Here is a 20,088-nt window from a genome sequence, read left to right as displayed (position 1 = left end):
GAGCAGGATGCCTCCGCGGGATGCGCTCCTCCCCGCCGCGGGCTAGCGCCGGGAGACGCCGGGTGGCCACACCCCCTCCACGGTTCGCCCCAGGGCAGGTTCGGGTTAAACCTGCACCCTGCTGCCTGGCAATCTCGCCTCTGGAAAGTCTCTGCTTTCTTCCTCTCCTCCCTCCCGCCCCTCCCTTTCCTTTCCCCTTTCTCCTTTCCTTCCTTTTCCCGCCCGCACCCTGCCCCTCCGCCCCTCCCTTCGCAGGGAGAGGGTCTCTGCTCTCCAACATATTTTCCCGAAGTAAGGAAGTGGACCCAGGGCGGCCCACGGTCTTATCTCGGCCAAGTTCTGCGCCAGTCCCTGGGGTGACACGGAAGAAGAAGGGCAACAGTGAAGGAATTCGGAGAAGCAAGAAAAAACACCCAAGTGCATATTTAACTTTCGACCCTGTAACTTTGGCCAAAGTGTTTCGGCTCTTAGCAGCAGTTTCTCATCTGTAAAATAGTCCTGATGGCACCGGCGCTGCGGGGCAGTTAATAAGCTCTTGTGTGATACCTGCAAAGAACCTGGCTCCCGGAGTAGACGCAGCACCCACTTAACAAATAGCTTATTCAACATACTTTTCCTTTATTCCAATAACTCTGGAACTTCTAATTTCAGGGAGAACCTCAGCAAGGAGAATCCCTGGCTTTTTATAGGAACTTTCCTTCCTGCCTTGGTTTTTGCCTCCACGGAAATATACATAACTCAACCGAGTATATAAGTGCTTCAGTAATTCTTCTCTCATACATCCTGTTTGGCCCCCTTTATTGTATAATCTCATCAGCAAGATTTTGCAATTACTCCCATCTTAAAAAATAAAACTCTCTCTCTTGACTACGCTTTTCCTACCAAACTTTCTTCTGCTCAGCTACTGTGAAACTCCATTGAAGATTTTTGTTTTTTTAAAAGTGAACTTCAAAAATCAGGCTTTGCTTCTACTGTGTCCGTAGTTGTTCTTGTTGAGATCAAACAATACAGTGAAAAGATGGTTTCCATTCTTCCTTTTGCTTAAGTCTATTGGCCCCAAACAAGAGCAGATATTTTCTCTTCCTGGACAGCACTTTTAATGGACTTCCATGAAACATTCAGCCTAACCCAACTATTGCTCTAAGTCTCCTTTGCTGAATTCTCTCCCCGCAAGCTCTGAACAATGAGTTCTTAAGGTTCAGACTTGGAGTCTCTTCTTTGCCCTGTCCGCTCTCCCTCTGTGATCACACCGTCTGCTGGCACTACATGCCCATCTGCATGTTGATCGTCCCAGATTTCACTTCCAGTCTGGCCATCTCTCCCAAACTCTCCATCCCTGACATCTGCACTCCTAGATGCCTACTAGGCTTCCCACACTTAGCATTTCCAACAGTGAAGTCCTGAAATTCCCCCATCTCCCAACCATTCCTCTTCAACTGATATCCTTCTATCAGACTGAAAACCTTGGTACCTTCTGGGACATTTCCTGTTTTTCTCCAATCTGTTGGATCTATTGGGAAGTCTTTTCTGTGTCTACCTTTGCTCTCGTCTAGGATATTCTCAACACAATGAACAAAATAATCCCTTTGAAATGTTAGCAGGGACAAACCACTCCTCTGTGCAAAATCCTTCCATGGCCCCTATCTCAAGCAAAGCAAAAGCTGTCTGTGTAGGCTTTTGGCTACATAGGCTAGCTGTCTAGGGCCCAGAGGAATAGTTGACCTGTCGTTTCTCCCCCATCTCCTGCTTTTCTCAAGACACTCTGTTCTTTGTATCATGGTCCTCAGTATTCCTAGCATAGATTCATAGAGAGGTATCTCAGCTCCCTCTCAGTGCCTCTGTGCTAACTGTCCTCTCTGCCTAGAACTTTCCATCCCTTCCTGCCCTGTGTATCTCTGTGTCTTGGTTTCTCATTTCCTGTAAGATGTTGTTCAAATGTTACCATCTTGTTCAGGTCTAACTTGACCACTCTACTTAAAATTTAACATGCATTTTCCATACTAATAACTTTTTTTTGTATTGATAGAATTATCACCTTTTATGATATCATGGTAGTCGGATTTGTATTACTTTAACAAATATCCTCAATGATCAATTCCTAAAGAGAAAAAAGGTTATTTTGGCTCACAGTTTTGAGGTTCTGATCTATGACTGATTGGCCCTGTGTCTTGGTTAGTTTCTTCTCGTTGCTGAGACAAAATACCCAACACCCAAATTAAAGAGGGAAAGGTTTATTTAGCTCACAGTTTGTAGGGGTTTCAATCCATGCTCAGCTGACTCCAAGGCAGAGTGGCACATGGCAGAGGGCAACAGTTCATGGCAATGGAAGATAGCAACAGCAACAAGAGCAAAAGGGAGAGCGGCAGAGAGCAAGCCTCTTCCCCTCCCTTATATTGTATGCAGGCTATTGGCCCATGGCAGGTGTAGCACTCACACCCATAATCCCAACATTGAACCATAGATCAATCAAAAACTCTAGAAACCCACCCGATGATGCATGAGGCTTTTGGGGGACATCTAGACACAACCTATAATGCCCTGTTACTTTGGAACTGTGGCAAGGGAGCATATTCTGGTGGGAGCATACAGCAGCACAGAACAATTCACCTCACAGGCAAGGAGCAAAAATATAAGAGAGGATGGTGCAGGGGTCCCACAATCTCCTTTAAGGATAGGCAATAAGTTACCTAAAGACCTCTCACTAGCTTCCACCTCTTCAGGATTCCACCACCTCAGAACGCCAGTATCTGGGGAACCACGCTTCTAGCTCATGGCCATTAGGAGACACTCCAGAGCAAAACTATAGCAATTATAAAATGTACTTTTAATTATTTCTATTGCTTATCTCTCTTTGCTAGAATGTAAGCTCTCTGCAGGCAGAGTATTTTGTTTTTGTTTCTGCTTTTGTTTGTTTTTTTGTGCCGTCCAGTGACATATCCCTGTGTATCTAGAAAGGCGCCTGGCATATAATTGATGCTCATGACCAAATAATCAATAAATTAACAAATTAACTCAAAACTATGGTTGCAAACATTTCCTTTCTTGGATTACTGCCAGCAATATGCCTGACCTGGATATTTTTGAACAAAATTTATTTTCCTCTCTAAAGGAGCATGCGTATTAAAACAACACAGCTAGAGTGGCCATAGTGAAGCTGCCAGTATTCATGGCCGAGAAAAATAGCTGATATTTATTCAAAACAAATACTGTAACAAATACTGTGTATCAGCCATTCATCCACCATAATGATAGCACTGATTAGTTCAATACTGATAGCACATCTTTTTATAAGTGAGAAAATGAGGCACAGAGAGGTCAGTGGTCACTAAGTAAGCTGTATTGGTAGAGTCAGAATTTGAGCACAGGCAGCTGAAATCTAGAGTCCCTGAGTTTAACTTCTAACCTCCATGTCACTCTTTTGTAAGTATGAAAGTCACTGGGAAATTTCTATATAATGACTATTTCCTAATCACTAGGGAAACTAATCCTCCTGGGCCTCCTCTCGTGGCCCTGTTATAGATTTTGATGTCTCTGTCTGAGTGTAGAGCATTTCTCTAAAGTCCAAGGGGGCCATTTTATTCATATTTGTAAGCTGTACCCTAAGGACTGATACTTGGAAGAGGCTCAAAAATATTTATTTAATGTGATGAAGTTGTTAAACCCAAGAGACTACCCTGAAAGTATGAGTACTAAATTAAATGGTAAATACAAATATCAGCATCTTAAAATGTATAGTAACCACTCAATAAGTAGCTATTATCTCTGTTATTATTTTTCTTTTTTTTTTTTTGGTTTTTCTCCGGTACCAGGAACCGAACTCACAACCTTGCGCTTGCCAGGCAGACGCTTTGCCGCTGAGCTAAATCCCCAGCCCCCTCTGTTATTATTTTTCTAGCAGACTTATGATGCTTTAAAACTAGAATGAAAAAACATGAGAAATGATACAGAGCTTCATTAAACAAAATCCTGTAATTTTTTTATTGTTTTTGGGTTGCTTTATTTTTGTCTTCATTGTTGTTATTTTATTACTGCTTTTTTCTCTTTAAAATGAAAAAAAAATAATAAAGTATCCCTGTAGATCCTCCCCCCAAATAATAGTACTAGTGAAATCCAAGCAAAATCCTTTCAGGAGAAAGGAAGAATATGGAGTCAATCATATGAATTAATTGGTAATTAACCTAATATACTCTTAGTATTCACAAATTCTAATCTGTCAGCCCATGGCATTCTTCAGTGAAATATCTATTCAATTTTAAAAATTAAAAAATGCCGATGTTAAAGACAAAATATACCAGAATGAAAGAAATTCGCGCTCTCCTTCTATTTTTTCCCCACTTCCTGGGTTCTTTAAAGTAAAATTTCTTATGTAACAACAGACTAGAGCCACACTTTCTCTCTCTGCCAATCCCAGTTATTGCCTATAGGAACTGTATTGTCAACTACATGACGCACTTTCCATCTCTGTCTGCCTCCCAGGATCTGTAACGATTACGGTATTTGATCTGAGTTTGCTGAATTCTTCACCCTCTGAGGTGGGGAAAGATGAATTGTGCACAGCGATAAGGTGAATTGTTTATGAGTTATTCCACTTGGAATTATCTTTGCTGTTGTTCCCTTTCAGTAACAAAGACAGGTTAGGCCTGATTCAATTTTTATGTCCTGAATCTGTGTAGCTCTTCTTTTCTTGCTGTAATTTAACAAATCTTTGTAGCTATTAATTCAGTCCCAAGTCCAAGTCCTGGAAAATTTTTTTGTACTGAAGTTTTCTTTTATGACTGTTTAAAAGCTCCTGAAGTTTTTATGTGCAGAGCACAGTGGCAAGATTATTTATTGATTTTTGGAGTCAGGCTGACTTGGGTTTAAACTCTGACTTAGTCCTTAACTACACAAGTAACATGCTTACAATATCCACCCTCATTGAGAAAAAAATGCTATTTGGAAAAACTCATATTTATGAATTAATATTATAGTGTCAGTACCATTCTTTGCACTGGAGACAGGACAAATATGGAGAGAACAACAACAAAAAAAATAGTTTCCAACCACAGTTGCCCTTCTGTGGAACTCTTATCAGTGACATTAACTGTTATGTTGTACACTGCCTACATTGCCAGCCATGTCTCATACTCCTCTTATAATTTAGTACTAGGATAAATTTTCTCTTTCTTAAAAAGCATATGCTCTTCCATTTCTTAGGGAAACTGTCTTCATTACCACTTTTGTTAAGATTGGATTTTCCACTGCTGTGAAGGAAAACTGCATAGACCAATGTTTCTCTTTTCATCCTGATTTCCAGGAAGTTCAAACTTACTATTAAATTATTATATATGTTAATAAAGATTTTGCTTCCTTGTCTGTATGCCTTAATTTCTATTCCAATAACCTTATTACACATTTGGAATTATGATTGCAAATATATATTTAAATGTATGAAGCATAAATAACACATTAGTTACCAGATCAATGTCAGAAAATTAACCAAATTGAAAATCAAAATCATTTTCATATCCTTAAGACATAATAAGGCACAGCAAATTTAATGATTATTCCTATGTGCTGTTTTAAGTTTAAACTATTACAAAATTGTTCTTCTAATTACAAGGAAAATCTAAGTCCATTTGGAGAATTGATCAATTTCTGTATCAACATGTTCTCCTTGTGGTCTGCCCGGGTCTTTTCTGTGATCTCTGCTGCAGTCAGGCAGGAAAAGGATGTTGAGTGTGTGTGTGTGTGTGTCCTTCAGATGAACCTATCCCATCTTTGTTTATCTGGCTGACTTTCCTAATCACTTGAGGACCATGAATTGATCTCATTTTCCTGCATGGTAGGCCTAAAACAAAGCATTTTCTTTGTGTTTTCTGCTTAATGCAGAAAAAAAAAAAAAAACAAACAAACAAAACAACCCAGTACTTTATCAACAGTTCTTCTCAATATTGAAGGGAAGTCAGCGTATCTTTGTTGTTCTTAGTTTTTCCTTTTATCTAACTTTCAGATCCTTCCACTTCCACTTTCATTTCAAATTCATCCTTAATTGTGTGTGTATGAGTGTGTGCATGCGCACATGTGCGTGCGTATGTGTGTGTGTTGAGCCATAGGAGTAGGGCGGGGATAGATGTTCAGATTTGATGTGTAAGTTATATACCCCACCACATGACAGAGAAGTCTTCCAACAACTCAGAGCACTGCCAGGATCCAAAAGATGGAGAATCTTCAAACAAAGGCAAATTTACTAAGTACCTACTCCTTCCGTATAGTGTGCTCAGATACGCAGGAGCGGGGACAAAAGCGTTTTATGATGTGTCTCTCTGTATGGGGCTTATTGCCCAGCATGTAACAATCCCGTGATAATACAATATAACATAGACTATAGAAAAAGATAGACACAAAAGTGTTCAGAGAAAGGGGCATCTGTTCCCAAGGAGTCCACCAGAGAACACAGTATGTGTGACCTTCCTGATGAAAGCAAGGGCTTTCTAGGCAAAAGAATGCCCTGAGCAATGCAGGAGGAAAGCAAAGCCAAGAGGGTTTGGGAACAGTGACTAATACAGCCTGTCCCTCACACAGAGCATGGGGAGGGAGGGGCAGGAGATAAGACCCTAAAAGCTGGGGCCAGATTTGTGGGCAGGGGAGAGACAGGAATTTGAATTTCAGATTTCATGTCTAATACCATTTTAATTGTGTCATTTCCTTGCTCTAAGCTTGCACTGGCTCTTCCTTGCCTGATAAACACAGGAAGAACTAGAGGCTGTGAAGGAAGTAGAACCTGATTATATAGAGCTAAGATGAAAGACAAAAATGAGCTCCAGCCACAAAATTTAGACTCCAATAAAACTCTACTGATGCTGTTTCCTGCAGTAAACAGGTATGCACCCAAGTCAAGGCCACTCAACAAAGTATTCATTAGCGCCTGGTTAGGATACTGGACCTGCACTCTCCTGACTGCCACCCTTTTTTCCATGTTGTGGTGACTCTGTAGTCACAGATCCTACAATTCTCACAGAAATAAGAATGAAGCAGGCACGTTTAGGCTGAGAGGCAAAGTCTTGGGCAGAAGATTTAGTGACAGTATTCCAATTAATCAACTGTATCCCCAGACGCTCAGCCTTACTTTCTTGACCTTTTTTAATATTCCATTTTATGGGGGTAATTTCATTGTTTCTCTCGAGGGAATTATAAACATAGCTAATAAAAATATCACCATACGGCCCCTAGTTCTGACTAGAGTTTTACTACTAGTGCTCCCAGATTTCTAAATGGTTGTTTGAGGAATTTATTTCTGATACAGGTGGTGTTGTTTGTGGCTTGTACAGTTCTTTTAGACTCATTTGAAGTTCTTGATTTCCTCAGGAACCAGGAGTGTCCGTACGGGACAAATATACCTAACAAAGGATGATTGAAATCCATTTGTTGGGGTCAGAGGGGAGTGAGAAGAAACCACATTTAAAACGTCATTCTCAGTGGGTACAGCGGTATACACTGGTTATCCCAGGGACTTGGGAGACTGAGGCAGGAGAATGGCAAGTTTGAGGCCTTACATGGGCAACTTAGTGAGTCCTGTTTCAAAAATAAAAAGGGTTCAGTACTCCCTAGGTTCAGTCTTCTGTAGCCCACAATACATGTGCGCGTGCGTACACACACACACACACATTTGTTATTGATTTCCAGAGGTTGAATCATAAGGTATTAGTATTATATTTATGACTGACATAAGAATCTCCAGAAACTTAATATAGCTATATAGATACTTTTAATGTTACTATAATAGTTAGCCTTACAAAAATCTTAACAAGCCAATAATACACCAGAGGTACGTCACACATGTTGAAGAGCATTGGATACACTTGAGGGTGTGCATTTCCCTTCTACACCAGGACTACCGGAAGAGGTTTGTAGCACTCTTTCTGTTTCCTCCTAAAACAGCTCAAATAAGGTCTGAGAAACCCCTGTCCTCAACATATCTATCTGGCATACTGGTAGAGGAAAATCACCTACAAGTTTCTCACTAACTCCGCGTTGGCTCAGCACTAATGAGCAATGTAATTTACACAAACCCTGATGTGATTTACTGCTTTTGTGTCACAAAGGCTAGTTCTGTCCCACATGCAGAAATTATAAAAGTGATTGATTATCCAGGTGGAAAATTCCTTTCAGGCAGTTTTGAAAACTCTGTATTGGTGGAGGGTACGATTGCCCTCAGTGAATAGTTCACTGGTGTTAATTCACAAAAGAAAGTTTTACCTCCATGGGATGCTAGCATTTCATTTTAAATTCTCAGTGACTTTGTAAACAGTGGAATGCCTTGGTCCTTTTGGAAATTTTAGCATCTTGTTTTCCATTGCAAGTGTCACAGACCTCAGAACAAGAAGAAGTGTACATGGGGGAGGGTGAGGATCACATGCTGCATACCTCCACATGGATGTCCTTCGGCAGGGCGGGACCAACACGTCCAGATCATTGTCAGCTCTCTCATGTGTGTCCCTCAGCCCTCTTTTTTGTTATATTCCAGTGTTAAGTAAAGATCGCCCTCTTATATCCAGTTACACAGCTCCACCGTCCAGAGAACTTTAGTTCCTCATTCTTCAGCTTCTATTCAGTCTTTACTAAATCACATCGTTTTTACCCTTTAGTTGTTTTTCAATGCTGGTGATCAAATCCACACCTCATACATGCTAAGCAAGTACGCTGCCACGGAGTCACATCCGCATGGCTCATTTTGACCTCGTAAGTATCTGTCAACGGTACTGTCCTCTTTCCCATGTCCCGTGTCTTCACCGATCACATGATAATTCCAACTCCCACTCCCAGTGATGACCAGGAACAAGCCCAGTGGTCAAGGGGAGATGGAGCCTCATGGGGCCTGAGGCGGGAAGGACACTGCTCATGTATAGTAAGCGAGGTTCATAAAGGGAAAAGATAATAGAAGAGCCTAAAGCAGAACCTAAGACATTTTGGAGAAAAGGGCTTGAAGAATCAAACTCAAGATCCTATGCACTTGGCCAAGAGAAGGGATGGGGTATGGGACAGTTGGTGAGGGCTTACAGCTTCTATTTATGGTTGGATATGATGGAGGGGTGGTGGGGATTGTGGCAGTGATGAGGCACTGCCACGAGGCAGTGGTGGCATGGGGGCAGGTGCAGCCAGATACTGGAAGTATAATAAGATCCTAAATCAAGCTTCTGGCCTCGATAGCACTGATTATAGCATTCAATTATTCAATTCAATTATTTTATTAGTCTTTTCCCCCATTGTCTCCTGGAAGAAATTTTAAATGTTGTAAAGTCAAGGGTGTTATTCACTTTTCTATTCTCAGGGAAGTTGATTATATGTGCGAGACACTATAAAAATACTTGTTGAATAGTTATGGAAATTGGCCTCAAATACTGAAAATCTAATCTCATCACTTTAATGTTTAGAATTCCACAGTGAGTCCTCAAAGCCTTTAGGACAAAATAAATCAGGAATCCTCAGTTGAAAACAAACAAATAAGTAATCTGGTTATTCTAGGTTATTTTCTTAGTAGTTTATTCCCTCCTCTTCCAATAAGAGGGACTGTTCCAATCACAATAAATCAACTATTTGAGTTATTCACACGTGTCATTCTTTATATGATACTTCCCTCATTCTTTATAACCACAAATTCACCCAGCGACAATTGATTCAGAAATCACCCTCTCCAAAAGCTTTCCCCAACTCCATGCCTAATTTTGGTTAGGTGCCAAAGGATTTCATATTGTTGTCTTGCCATTTTTCTGTTTTTCTTCTGTGTCTGCTCAAGATACACACTTCCTACAGATTTCAGACTTGTAGCTCCCACATTAGAATAAAATAATTCTGTTAACACCTCTCTCACCCTCAGCATACACACAGAAATATATATATATATAAATGTATATATTTCTGTTTTTCTGAAGAACTGTAACACAGGAGCTTTCTATTTTAATTCCTTTTGCCTAGAGTTTAGCATAGAGCCAATTAAAAAATTAAATCTGGTTTAATTGAAAACTCCCCTGCAGTAGAAAAAGACCTCAGGACAATATTAATGAGCTTGACTCAAAACAGGTGCCCAGCACACCCGTGAGTCCCATGGTTACGTGGTCATCTGATGTAAAAAAAAAAAATGAGGAAAAATATTTCTTAAGTCCATTCATTCTATTTGAATGCCAAGAGAGTACTTTGCAAATATTTCAGCCAGCAACATAACCCTGTGAATTGGGAATAGCTGTGTTGGAAACAGCTCACCCCTTCTGGGAGGAGACAGTGGGATCAGCTGTGGGGTTAGAGACCTTGGGGCCTTTCTCTGTGTGTCTCCTCCCATCCCGCTTTGTCTGGGCTTATTTCTGAATGACTGATGAGTCACTGGAAATGGTTTCTTCTCACCTGCTGCTTTGTCACTCACATCTGGCTTAAACAAACCTCCAACATGCCTTCAGCGGGGTGAGGAATACCGAATGAATACATGACTAAGGCTCCGGGCAGGGAGTGCCAGCCTCAGCCCATCTTTCTGATGTTTGCGGACACCTAGATTTATACCGGAAAGTGCCAACTCGCCCCCACTATGAATGCTGGAATAGCTACTTGTAAATATGTGCTGATCTCTGAGAATGAGGTACACACCCAGAGGGTTCTCACCGAAATGCTGGGCCTCACCAACTCTATCTTCCTCAGTCTCCTCTCTCTGAGTGCCGTTCTCCTCCATCAGGATCTTCTGTGGAGTCTCAAAGGAAGGCCTGAGGTCAGCGTGAGCCTGTGTTCAGCAAGAAAAGAGAACTACTGGGATTGGGCATCTGAAAGCCAAAATAACTGCTAAAAGCTGACGGCCCACGGAGTTCCACCTATCCGACACAGATGCTGAACATCTGGGAGATATTAACTAACTGCTGTTGAAGCTGAAGAATAAACACGCTGGGTCAGCCTGCTACCTCACTGCTAGCTCTCCTTTAGAATTACAAAACTTCATCAGTACCAACAACAGCACACTTTTGGATAGAATAGTTACAGATTTTAAAAGGTAGACTTCAGCAAAATAATAAGTAAATAAATAAAATAGTCCCTTCTTATCTATTGGAGGTACATCCTACGAAGGCCAGTAGAAGCCTGAAACTGTAGATAATACCAAACCACATACATATATATATAATATTTTCCTATACATATATCTACAATAAAGCTTAGTTTATAAATTAGGTACATTAAGACATTAACAAAAATTAATAGCAAAATAGAACCATTATAGCAGTACACTATAAAAGTTATGTGAATGTGGTCTTTTGCTCTCTCTCTCAAAATAACTTATTGTTATTTGAGTCTAGCAACTTAAGCATAAGATTACTTTTTCTTTCTTTTTTACTCTTCTTAAGTAGAGAGCCTTCACTTTTCCACTTGAAGTACTTTATGGCTTCAGTCTGGCATATCTGAGTGGGCAGCATCTAGGGAGGCCACTACTAAATAAAATAAAGGTGAAGGAACACAAGCACTGCAGTAAAATGACAATCTGATATGCAAGACAGCTACTAAGTGATTAGTGGGCGGGTAGCATATTCAATGTCGTTATGCTTTACAAAGGGAGGATTTAAATTTCATGTGGATGGAGCAGGATGACATGAGATTTCATTATGCTACTCAGAATAGGATGCAATTTAAAATTTAAGAATTGTTTATTTTTATGGTGCAGTATTTTCCATTTTGAGTTTTCAGACCTCAGTTGACCATAGGTAATTGAAACTACAGAAACCAAAGATTTGAATAAGGAGGACTACTGTAATGGCGATGCTTACGCCAGAAGAGGGACGTGTTTCTTGACCTGGTTGTATTTGCTTGTGTTTGTTCTTGCTCTTTTTTGAGTTTTCACTCTATGTTTATTATTTCCCAACCATATTCTTACGTACTTTGTCATTATTATTTCTTTTAATTTTTATAATATTATGGAAAAGGAAACCAACATCCTTATTTTCAACATCCTCATTATTTTAAAGAGCTTTCATGTGTCCCGTGTTCTCTTCAGGCTCAGGGTGCTCCAGGTGTTGACGCTGTCCTAATGTCACACAAGGGCTGCTAAATGCAGTGCATACACCATGCCGAATATTTCCCACATTTTCACAATGACTCTAGAACTAAAATGTATCTTTTTCATTGTACAAACAAGGAGTTAGAGGCTGAGGGAGTCTACTAGAGTTATCAAAAGCCGTATCACCAATAATTTCCATTAATTTATAAAATAAAAATTCTCATTTTTTTAAATTCAAATACTGAGAAAGTGTCAGGATTTATTTTAAAAGTTCTTGGTATGTATTAAAGAGGATGGATTTTAGTAGTGGAAGAACTGCAGAAAAAAAGAGGTGGAAGGTCGGTGCAGTAGTTCAGGAAAGAGACGCTAAGAAACTAATCCAGGGCATTTGTTTCACATGACAAGAAACCAAGTGTAATCTACAAGAGAGGTAACATTCAGCAGGCCAGTATAATTTACTGGTATTGGCAGGGGAGCACAGGGAAAATGTTCGGTGTGATTTGGGTAAATGAGGAATGATGGGGCCGTTATTTAAGAACAGAAGAAGTAAGGCTGTCTTTACTTGCAGATTACATGACTGTGGATGTCAAACCTTCTAAAGAATCTGCAATAATAAACTATTAGAACTAAGAAGTTTAGCAAATACAGACATAGAGCAAATATGGACTAAGAAAAATTCGATTTTGTACATGTCAAGTAGAAACACATCTGTAGGATATATTTCTAGAGTATCCAATGAAGTTCACGATAGAAAACTTTATATAAATATTTGGAACATGAATGTATGTAGCTCCCAGGAGAAGCGGTGGTGGCTGACTGGGCTGTGATGTGGGCTCCCAGACAGCCCGTGATTGTTGTAATCCTCAGGGAGAGTAGGAGGTTTTGCTCTGAGGGACTCCTTCCACACCACAGGTAACAGCCAGAGAGGGGTCCCGGAGCAAGTACCTGCCATATTGCCAGCAAGTGCTTGGTCCGGAGCTATTCTGGAAGGGCTTGTTTGAACCTGAGTCTCAGAACAGCTAGGAGATGGCTTCACTTTGGCCGGGAGAGGGTCCCAGCATTAACCCCATCACCACCACTATATTGTCTGCATGACTGTTAGCCATAGGAGAAAGACATGAACAAATAGAAACAGACTCCCTGAGGGGCTGGAAAGAGACCCCGTGGGCAGTTTGAGCCTCGGCCAGGCAGGGGACAAGCATTTCCTCCTACAGTGGTGTGCCCAGTGCAGCTTGGGTTGTGTTGGATCTGAAGCGTTAGCACTAAGTGCTTGAGCCCTTGCCCTGCTGTCCGCTCTAGCACTGACTTCGGGGTCGGATAGTTTTTCTGATAGTTTTTCTTATCTACAGGTACGAATGTGGACACAGCTCAGCTTGGATATTCCAAAGCCTGGGGCAAACAGAGGGGCATCTGGAATGAGGGGCACCTTACAAACCCACAGGCTGTAAGGCTACAAGAGAAAACTGTGAATTATGGAATTTCAAAACTGTAGATTCAAGGAGGAAATCACTCATTCAAAAATAGAGACAATTTTTTTCCTGTTTTTGGACAATATTTACTTCCTACTTTTCTCTTCTTTCTTCCTTTTAATTTTTGCTTCACTGGTTTACTGGAATTATAAATTTTCATTTGTCCTTTTCTCTTCCTCTTTTTCCTTTTAATTTTTTTACATTAAATTTTTCTTATTTTTATTCTCTGTATTTCTTTTACTTCTCTCTTTCCTTCTTTCTTTCATCTTCTGTTTTCTATTTTTTTCTGTTACCTTTATGTAGTTGTATAAATATCCTTCTATTGTTTTTTGGGGGGTGCCAGGAATCAAACTCAGGACCTTGCATTGGCCAGGCAGGCGCTGTGCTGCTAAGCTGTATCCCTGGCCCACATCTTTCTATTTTTTACTTTTTTTTTTTTTGGTTTTTCTCCGGTACCGGGAACCGAACTCACGACCTTGCTCTTGCCAGGCAGGCGCTTTTGCCGCTGAGCTAAATCCCCAGCCCCCATCTTTCTATTTTTTATGGGATCCTTCTGTCTCATTTTTCTTGCCTCCATCTCACACCTGTTTGAGTTTTCAAGTTTTTCCTCTTCCATTCTTCTGCTTCCAAACTGCTATATATTCAATAGTATAATAAGCTAAGTGTTATTAATTTCTAGATTGTTAACCCTATTTTATTACCGTTGAATTTTTTTCTATCAACAATGGAGGTATAGTTGTTGCATTTATTACATATTTGCCATATGTCAATATCTGGGTATTCTTAATGTTTGTACTATAATTGTGGATTTCTTTTCTATGATTACAGGGCTGCATTATTGGTTCTGATGGTATGTCAATGTCCAAATTGTCTTGGATCATATACTGCTGCTAATTTGCTTGATATTGCCGGGGTTACATAATTATTGCTATTAATGGGTTTATCTGTCAACACCAAGATTACTTTAGTGACCTTAACAACACTGTGGTTCATTCCCAGACAACTGGGTGTTGGGCCAACTGCATTGCATCCTCCCCTCCACAATTAACAGAGGCGGTTGGATCTTCAGACAGAACATAGTTAGTCATGCTCAGGCTGCATACCTGAAAAAAGACTAAGTAAAGAGTTCTCCATACTAGCAACCAAGTCTTTCCACTATAAGCAGCTGCAAACCTCAGCACAAAACAAAATAGAACAAATAACAATAGAAACATGAAAAGACAAGGCTTCCCCCAAATCCCAATTTCCCCAAAGCTAATCCTGAGGGCACTGAGGTGGAGGAAAGCAAAACCCACACAGCTGGTTATTTGAAAAGATAACAAGGGAGGTTAAAAAACAGATCAATGAGGTGCTCTGTGAGATCAAAGAAGGTATAACTGAACAAATAATGTAAGTATTACACAAAATGATCAGGAAGTTTATAGAAGACACTAAGAAAAAGCTATCTGAGTTACATAAAATGATTTTTAAAAAGGTAGATGTCCAGTTGAGCAAAGAAATAGAGTCCACAAAAAGGTTCCAAACAGCAATCCAGGAGATTAAAAATTCTATTGAAAGTTTGGGCATCAGAAGCAACCAGTGTGAGGACAGAATATTAGAATTATATGAGGGAGGGGCTGGGGATTTAGCTCAGCAGCAAAGCGCCTGCCTTGCAAGCGCAAGGTCGTGAGTTCGGTTCCCAGTACCGGAGAAAAACCAACCCCCCCCCAAAAAAAAGAATTATACGAGGAAAGCTATCAAAAGCCAATAACAAAAAAATTACAAAGAGATAACATATAAGAATAATAGAAGAACATAGAAAGTGGATCCAATATCTCCTAAAAGACACAAAGAAGACTAATCTAAAATTAACTGGACAATCAGAAGACAAGAAAAATGGCATAAAAACCTGTTTACATAAATAATAGCAGAAAATATTTCAAATATAGTTAAAGAAATAACTATGCAAATAAGTGAGGCATACAATATTCAAACTAGCCACTATCAAAAGAGAACCATTTTATATACAGTCAAAGTACTAGAAATCCAGCAAAGGTGCACAGTCTTAAAAGTTAGGTGTTAAAGAAAGGCAAAAGCTATTAGAGAAAAGCTAGGAATGGTTTACAAAGATAAACCCATGAGAATCACAGAAGACGTCTCAGTACAAACCCTAAAGGACAGAAGAGCTTGAAGCAAAGTGTTTCAAGGCATTCTAGATAATAAATTCCAACCCAGACTTACGTATCCTGCAAAGCTTTCCATAAAAATGGAGGGGGAAAGAAGGTATTTCAATGAAAAAGAACACCTCAAAAATTCTTAACCATTATATCAGCACCTCAAAAAATTCTCAAGGATATTATAGAAAGAAACAAAGGAAACAATAATGCCAAAATATTTGATAGAATGAATACAGTAGGCAGGGTGAGCAGTGAAGCAGGGGAAGAAAAGGAAAGCAGCAACAGGAAAATAGTGCAGTCATAGGCAAAAGTTAATACATTTCAGTAATAATTCTCAATGTAATGTACTCAATTCCCTAGTTAAAAGACCCTGGATCAAGAAACAAACCCTGATGATATGCAATATACAAGAAACACATTAAATTCAAAAGGGAACTCACAGCTTAAAACTCAAAGGCTGCAAAAAATATTTCACACAATGAGAATCTGGAAAAAAGCAGAAGTAGCTGTTCTAATTTCAGATAAAATTAATTTGGAGTCAGACAGATCAGAATAGACAAAGATCACTATATATTGGTTAAGTGAGCAAATCAGTGGGAAGAGATAAAAATGATAAACAGGACAAATCAATAGGAAGAGATAACAATAACAAGCATGTATGTACCAAACATTGTGCACAAAATCAACACTAACAAAATTATAACAGAGAATTTCAATACTCCACAGTCCATAGTCAGAAACAGATCAACTAGACAAAAATGTAGCAACAAATATTAGAGTTGAAAAAAAAAACCCTTTAAAAATAGCCTTAATAGGTATCTGGACAGTGTTCTACACCATGAAAACAAAATACTTGATCTTCTCAGTAGCACATAGTATTTTCTCTAAAACAGACCACATGCTAGGTTGTAACTCAAGCTCAGGTAAAAGTAAAAGGTGGAAATTACACAATTCATTTTATCAGATCATAGCACAATGAAACTAGAAATCAATGGTAAAAGAAACCACAGAAATTATGCAATTGCATGGAAAGCAAACAACACTCTCTGAAATAATCAATGAGTCACAAAAGAAATTAAGGAAGAAATTAGACAGTTTTTACAATCAAATGATAATGTCAGAATCTATTTCACACAATGAAAACAGGTCTAAGAAGAAAGTTTGTAGCTGTGAATGCCCATGTCAGAACAATAGACATGTCCAAATAAATGACCTAAGGATGCACCTCATAGCTCTACAAAAACAAGAACAATCCCAATCCAGAGGTAATACGAGGAAGGAAATGGTAAATATCAGCACAGATTTAATGAAATCGAGACTAAAAAATACAATGAATCAGTGAATTGAAGTGCTGATTCTTTAAAAGAATAAACAAAGTAGACAAACCCTTAGGCAATCTTATGAAAAAGAAAAACCCCAAATCTATGCAATTAGAAATGAAAATGGTGATATCACAATAGACTATGCTGAAGTCCAGAAGACCATTAGTAACTCCTTTCAGAACCTGTACCCTAATAAAACAGAGAATTAACAAGAAAGGAATAATTCCTATATACTGCACATATGAAAGGCAATGAAATTGAAGAAGTAGTTTTAAAAATAGCCTACCAACTAAGGAACCCCAGGTCCCAATAGACTCACTGCCAATTTCTACAAGAACTTTAGGGATGATCTAATACCAATACTCTGTGAACCCTTTAATAAACTGAAAGGGAAGGAGCACTCCCAAAGCCATTCCAAGAGGTGCTCAAAGTGGTGGTCATTAGCTTCCAAACGTTTATTAGTATGGTGAAATGCTAAAATATGCATACATTTTGTGGCAGACTATATAGTTCTTCAAACATTAGCTAGACAAATCAGGCATGAGAAGGAAATAAAAGGGACATGTAGAGGAAAGGACGAAGACAGATTTTCATTACTGGCAGAGGACATGATACTCTACATGGAAGATGCAAAAATGCACTAAAAGATTTCAAGAATTGAAAACCAAATTTATTAGCATAGCAAGATGCAAAGTCAACATACAAAACTCAATAGCACTCCTGTATACCAATAATACACTCACTGAGAAAGACATTAGTGAAATGATACCTTCCAAAATAGCAACACAAAAAATTAAATACTAGGAATTAACCTAATCAAGGAAGTGAAAGACCTGTACAATGAAAACTACAGTACTCTGGGAAAAAAAAGGCTGAAAGTTATCTTAGTTACTTTTCTGTCATTGCTGGGACCCAAAATTAAGGAAAGAAAGGTTTATTTAGCTCACAGTCTGTAGAGCTTTCTGTCCATAATCAACTGGTTCCAAGGCAGGGTGGCATGGCAGAGAGGTAACAGTTTATCATGGGGGAAGATAGCAAAAGCAGCAAGAGCACAGAGGGAGAGCAAGCCTCTTTCTCTCCCTTATATTGTATGTAGGCTACCTGCCCTAGGGCAGGTGTGGTACTCACACCATCTTCCTGCCCTCTTCTTGCACAGGCTGAGGATGTTAATACTCTACAAACTCTTTAATGAAATCGAAAGGAAAGCAGTACTCCCAAAGATATTCCTGGAAGCAAACATTACCCTCATTCCAAAACCAGAAAATGGTCCAACCAAAAAAGCAAACTACATGTTAATTTCTTTCATGAACATACACACAAAAATCCTGAATAAGATACTTGCAAATGAAATCGAACAAGTCATCAAAAAGACCGTAAATCTCGACTAAGTAGAATTCATTCCTGGGATGCAGGAATGAAAAACCAAACAAAACCCCAAATTATAATATACCATGTAGACAGAAGCAAGGACAAAAATTACATCCTTATCTCAATAGATCCAGAAAAAGCATTTGACAAAATCCAACATCCATTCATGATAAAAACCCTGAAGAAAATAGGTATAGAAGGTCTTTTATTTAAGTCTAATAAATACCAGCTATGACAACCAATAGCTACCATCACATTAAGTAGAAAAAAGCTGAAAGCTTTCCCATTAAGATCAGGAGCAAGACAAGGATGTCCACTATCATCGCTGCTGTTCAATATAGTTCTCAAAACACTAGCCAAAGCAATTAGAGAAGAGAAAGCAATATAAGGGATATGAATAGGCCTGGAAAAAATTAAATTATTATGTGCTGCTGACATGATCTTCTACACAGGACACCCCACCAAAACTCTACCAAAAGACTCCTAGAGTAAATGATCAAATTCTGTAGCATAGCAGGATAATAAGCCAACACTCAAAAATCAATAGCATTTCTGTACACCAAAAATAAAGCCACTGAGAAAGAGATTAAAGAAACATACCCTTCACAATAGCATCAAGAAAAATTAAATAGGGGTTTATCTAATCAAGACAGTGAAAGAAATGATAAAACTAATGAAAACTATAGCACTGTCAAAAAATGAGATCAAAGAGAACATCAGAATATGGAAAGATATCCCATATTCCTGGATAGGCAGAACCAACATAGCAAAATGGTCATACTTCCAAATCTCTTATACTGATTTTATGAAATCTCAATGGAATTATCAATGGCATTTCTCCTAGAACTAGAGAAAGCAATCCTAAAATTCATATAAAACTAAAGGAGACCTAGAATACCAGAGAATTCTGAGCAATAAGGGCAGGCCAGGGGCACCATAATCCCAGACTTCAAGTTATACAACAAAGCTATAGTGATGAAAACAGGATAATATTGGCAATAAATAAATAAAGCAGACTTGTGGTTCAATGGAACAGAATACAGGATGTAGAAAGAACTCCAGGCACACACAGCTAGTTTTCTCCTTAAGAAAGGGACCAAATACTTTCACTGGAACGAAGACAGCCTCTTTAAGAAACAGTGCTGGAAAAACAGTGATATATGTGCACCCATGTTTATAGCAGCACAATTCACAATATTTAAAACCTTGAAGCAGCCCATATGTCATCAACAGATGAATGGAAGAAGAAAATGTGATCTTTTTACACAATGGAGTACTACTCTGCCACAAAAAGGATAAACTCTAACCATTTGTAGGAAAGTGGAGGCATCTTGACATGGTAATGCTAAATGAAGTAAATGAGACAACAAAGTGCAATTGAAAGACAAAAAATAGGAAACAACTGAGAGAAGAAGTTTTATTTTAATCCAAAATGCACAATTTATTTAAAAGTGCACTTTGATTTAGTATAATTGCCTCATGTGTTTTATGTGGGTTTTTTGGCCTCTTTGTCTGGGTCTTAATCTGTATTTGTGGTTATCAACTTAATAAGGATTTATAAAATAAACAAATGGGTCTCACACTGGCAAACTATTGTTAAAAACAAGCTGAAGGTGAAGATGAAAAAAAAATTCAGATGTGCTATGTACATGTACCAATTCCCCATATTGAATATTAGCATTATGTACTGCAAACATGTACTAGTAAAAATAGATTCTAGAAAACTGGGTAAATATATTAAAAACCATTGAATTTTACATTTTAAATGG

This window comes from Chinchilla lanigera, unplaced genomic scaffold (assembly GCF_000276665.1).
Source record: "Chinchilla lanigera isolate Chin_1 unplaced genomic scaffold, ChiLan1.0 scaffold00026, whole genome shotgun sequence".
Lineage (NCBI taxonomy): Eukaryota > Metazoa > Chordata > Mammalia > Rodentia > Chinchillidae > Chinchilla > Chinchilla lanigera.
The sequence above is the reverse complement of the archived record's forward strand: the minus strand, read 5'-3'. Positions refer to the sequence as shown.